The sequence below is a fragment of the Panicum virgatum genome, chromosome 3K (assembly GCF_016808335.1).
Source record: "Panicum virgatum strain AP13 chromosome 3K, P.virgatum_v5, whole genome shotgun sequence".
Classification (NCBI taxonomy): domain Eukaryota; kingdom Viridiplantae; phylum Streptophyta; class Magnoliopsida; order Poales; family Poaceae; genus Panicum; species Panicum virgatum.
Window position 1 is genome coordinate 1305951 of NC_053138.1, and position 5417 is coordinate 1311367.

General features: G+C 44.7%; 1 pseudogene; it reads right to left on the bottom strand.

Annotated features, from left to right (window-relative positions):
• Positions 1 to 268: 268 nt before the first annotated feature.
• Positions 269 to 4711, bottom strand: LOC120700320 (annotated as a pseudogene).
• Between the last annotated feature and the right edge of the window lie 706 nt (positions 4712 to 5417).

The following is a 5417-nucleotide window of genomic DNA, read 5'->3' on the forward strand; positions in this document are numbered from 1 at the left end:
CCTTGTATTTCTCTGCTCTATCAATGAAAACGCATTCGTCGAATGTTGTTTGTAAAAAAACGACTCATCTGTTGTGCTGGCAGGTTATGAATCAACTCATCACCACTTGAGTCGTGCGGAGACCAAACATTCGACTCCCAAGGCAATAGAAAAATAATATCACAAAAAGAAATTGACTAATTTATTCATTTGAACTTCCAAAAATATACTGACTGACTGGGCCAGTTTCTGCAGGTTTATCCTAACTCAAATTCACTTTGGTCTGTCCTACTGCTAACACACATGTAGGGATTCATGTAGGAAGAGTAATTCATTCTGTTAATGCACTGGAAACCTTTGGTTTCACTACTACCAATACTATCGCCTATATGTTGTGTTTCTCGAGTGTAGCCAATAGCCTACCGAATTCCGGCATACTGACGACCATCATGCACCTCTCGTGGGGGATCGGCGGCAGGCCCTTCCAGTCTGATGTAGTCGTACATGACTCCCAAGAAGAGGCCCAGAGCTCTCGTCTGCGTGATGCTGATGCTGTTCTCGCCTTGCACACACATGATCGGGAACTCGAAGCTCCGCTGCACGCCGTGGATGCCGTGCCGCGCGATCGTGTTGCCGTCGCCGATCTCCGGCGTCGCGAACACGCCGCCTCTGCTCCTCCCCGCGCCGCCCCCTTTCACTTGCACCCGCAGTCTGGACATGTGAGCAGCTGCGAGGGCGATGCGCAGAGTGTAGGTGCCGTTTGCCACGACATGCCCCAGCTCGAACCGTATCCGCCGTGTTGTGGGTATACTGCCGTTGCCAACTTGCCTGCAAATCTATTATCTTATTATTTGGCCAACAAACGGAGCATCCACGTTCGCTCTCAAGGTCTAGAAATTTCCATATTAATCGGAGAAAAATAGAAAAACAAAAATTACCCATCACTGCCATTATGATAAAAAAATAGCCTAAAATATCTCTGTGCCTAATTAAAAATCTCCCATCAATATCATTATGAAAAATTAAATATAAAATACCATTTAGCTATGCATCAATTACAAATATATACTATTAATAAAAACTAAAGCTAACAACAATCAATAAAAAAAATGAAAATAAGAATAATTATCAGCATAATATTATTAAAGCTCAACAAATCAAATTATTATTATAGGTAGATCATAGTTGAATTGTTTTAATCAATAATAAAACATAATTTACGATAATAAACAGGATGATGTATGGTAAAAAACAGTATAACTTTTAAGTAAGAATACAACGACATGTAAATTTTTGAATTTTCAATACTAGCCGCGCAAATGTGCGGGCTATACGCCTAGTTTTATTTTATTTTCCAAGATGTTTGTTTATTCAATTTTTACACTTCCTTTAGGCTTAATTTAGACCATCTGTTAATCAGTAGTACTACATAAGCAGAGATGATGATGTACTGAATGTATAGTTACCTTGTGACATGAGCAAAGAACCAGTCCTTGGAGTGGTTGCTCTGACCAACTGTGAAAACAAGATCATTTCCCTCCGGGTACAGCTCGGCGTACCTCTCCCAGAGACCGTACTGCCTGTACCTGTCCGATGCCAAACCAGGCCAACCAGATCAGAGCTGAACCAAACAAATTTACATGAATGAATATAAAATGGTGATCAAGGACTAACTTGTCCGTGTTCAGATATAGCTTGTTGGCGTATTTGGGGTCGGCGTCAGGGACGAAGAACTCCGCCGCAGTCCGGTCAGGAACGCCGATCTCCCAAAGCGTCGGGCCTGATCTCGGAGGCTCGAACACAAGATCACCGAGGTCAATGTCACCACCTGAAGTTACAGTGACAGGAGAAGTGTACATGTAGTCTCCCAGGAATCCGGGCACCCACGCGTAGAGGTTGTACACCCCTGTTCGGACATTGCTGACAGTGAACCTCCCACTGGTTGCCGCCCTCGTCCAAAACTGATAGCCCTGAACATAGTAATACATCGCCATGGCATCAGGATGTCTGCTGACAATGTGCGCCAGAAGTTCATCAGAATCGTCTCTGACTAGTTCGTTCTCTACCAACTTGCAGTACCTTGCACTCTGTCGCCCACGAGCCGGGCTGCCCGGGCGCGGCGAGCCCGACGAACGCCGTTCCAGCAGGCATGTCGTCCTTGCTGACGTACCTGTCTCTGACCAAGAGCCTGCCGGCGACCGACCCTCTGTCCCCGGCCTTGGCGAAGTCCGGTGACCCAGGGAAGCTGTACGGCCACTTGCCAACTTCGGCTTGCGCCTGCGATTTGGCGTCGTCCCAGAGAGCCCGGAGGTTGCCGTTCTTGGGGTTGGAGTTGAGATAGATGAAGACGGGACCTAGCACTTTCTTCCAGTACTCGCCGTCGCCGAGGTTGAGCACTATGTCGTTCCCAATGTAATGCGTCCCAAGGAACATCTAGCAGATGGAAATTCACGAAGTTCTTATCTGTGTTCATCGTTCATCGATGATTTGGAGGGGGAATGGAAGAAATTTTTCTTACGGTGAGTGAGGTGGGTCCGACGTGAGATGTGAGCTCCCGCTTCATGGGGCCTCCGCTCTTGAACTCGTTGCTTGGAGTGATGACCCAGAAGCCCATGGGGTTGGGGTGTCTGCTGCTGATCCATCCATGGACGACGTTGTCCTTGTTGTCCAGGGAGTACTCGTACTTGTCATCCACCTGAACAAAATTCAGAGAGTTGCAGACTCATGGCTCTCTGTCTCTGTCTGAAACTTTAGCTTGTTCAGGTAGTAGTATTTACCTCTCCCTTGAACTGTGGCTCGATGGGGTGAACCAGCAGGACGGCCTCCTTGTAGGCCAGTGGAGCAGCTCGAGGCGCATCTCTGTCTGCTGCGCTGGGCATGTGCCTCTGTATGTCGTCCGAAATCGCCATGTAGTTGAACCTAGCTAGCCACAAGTTAGAGTTCGATTGATCAGCTTGGTCATCAGTAGTTAAGTGATGAAGAAAACTCCCTAACAATGCCAAGCTCAGATGCAGAGATCGAGTAGATGATGATCAGTCGTGTACTTGGCTGGGTTGAGCTTGAAGGCGAGCCGAGCCTCGGCGATGCCGAGAGCAGGCCAGCCGCTGGGGTGCTCGAGGATGGCGTAGCAGTGGAAACCGGAGCTGCCTTTCAGCATCACAAGCCTGAAGCAGCAGCAGTTTTTTTCCCCCCACAAAATTCAGTGACTATTTTAACTGGAGGGACAAAAGAAAAAAAAAATCAACACAAGCTGGATGGCTGCTTGCGCACCTCTTGTCGATGTTTAGCCGAACGCTGTTTGGGCTTGACGGATTATACGCACTCCTGAAAGAAAGCTCCACCTGTTCTTCAGTTGAGGACACCACCCTGAACTCTGTGCCATCCAACCTGTACAAATATATTATAATTCAGCTTGTTAATTTCTTCAGGTTATAGATATTAGATAGGCTATTGATGATCCACATCCAGCACTCGATCACGTACATATCGATCATTCCACTTGGATGACCTGGTCCGGGATAGTTCCAGACCACGTCCCAGTACCCTCCCGAGTTGTCGTTGCGGACGTAGTCGAGCAGATTTTGGTCGCCGTTGTAGCGGACACCGGTGATGTGCCCCCTTGGGTTTTGACAGCGTCACCTGCACCATGCCGTTGTCCACAACTACCTGCAAACACATCATATATATCATCACCATGTGCTTATGACCGATTATTATAATATTATTATGCAGGGTTTTCTTTTGACTGATAATTATATAGTTGTACTTGTAGGTGGTTAGTTCATAAAAATTACAGCAACACATATATACGTATTCAAAACAATTTAAAGATGATATTGTTGTGCAGTGGTTGACAACATATCGCAAATAAGAAATTAAATGTCAAAATATACTTTTACATATTTTCACCTTTTACATCTTACATTGGTAACGGAAGCGGTGCAACTTAGCAAGACTCTACTTCAAAAATATTTTGATAATATCTATATTTATTGGATTTAAAAAAAATATTTTGATATAGAATAATGGCTAAATATATACCCACAAAGATCAAGGTCATGCATATCCAAACTAAAACGTCAATTACTTTGGACTAGACAAATAATTTAATTAGTACTCTATCCTAAGCAAACATAAAATTAGATTCCGAATTAATTAGTACTACTATAAATTTGGACACACACACACACACACACACACACACACACACACAACTAATACTACATAAATGATGGGGAAGAATACTTATGGTAACACTAGCTAATTGAAAATTTGGAATCTATAAAATTTATGTTTTCCAGTCTAGCAAAAAACAAAAAAGCATTTCACACATGGCAGTAGTTATTAGGGAATGGATCCGAGATATTGGATTTCTTTCATCCAATGGTTTAGAAGGTGATAGATTTTAGCATTGACAATCTTCAACTATTGGCTAACCACATATAATTAATTCTAAGGAACAAATCCTTGTTACCCGAGTAACAAATAATGCACTACTATTGGCTACCACATATAACCTCGGAATACTATGCATCTTCGTTTCAAAATAAAAAATAATAATAATAAAAATAGTACGCACCTGGCCTTGGTGGACGCTTAACGTAACACCTTGTGCTGCGTGGTCCGGCGGCGGGACTGCGCGGGCGAGCTGCAGCAGGGATGCTCCAGAAACGGCGACGAGCAGGATGACCGGAAATATTGAGGTCGCAACAGCAGCAGGCGCGGCGGTCATGGCCGATGCCCAGCAAAACCTACAGTAGCTGCGACGTCCTGATCGAAGAGATACAGTATAGACCAATAAGCTACTGCATGCATGTGTGTGGAAGAATTTTGACTCACAACAAGCTGAGGCTCTTGCCTATTTTATATGCAGGTATACGAGCTGATCGATCGACCGGCCAGCGGTTCAGCTTGAGTTGTTGTTGGTCTGAACTCTGAAGCCAGTCGTTGAGGTATGCAGCATGGGCATAGGCTGAGCTGTGACAGACCCGCCGAGTTAAAACACTTAATTAAACGTAACCGTCATCATCTGAACGCATCCGGGCAGGGTGTTACATGAACTCCCGTCACAGCTTCGGTAGAGGTGCACTGCCGGCCTAATGGACAGATGCTCCAACATCCCATCCGGCTGCAACTATTTATACATATCATCAGTTGCAAGTCGTCATAAGTCAGATTCCATCTAAGGTTTCTTTTGCATATCTTGGAAAGATACCAATATCATAGCATTAATTTTTGGGGTATCCATATCCATTCTTGGTGTACTTAGCCATCAGTGTCCACTTTTGGTAGATTTGAAGTTATAATTGGCGCGGTACTTAATAGCTTTTTCAAGAATGGTAAAAAAATAGAGCTCTGAATAAACGGGAGTAGTTATTTGGCTACATGCATGACGACACATGATCTTGGGTTGGGATTTGGCTATATTTGTGTTTGGA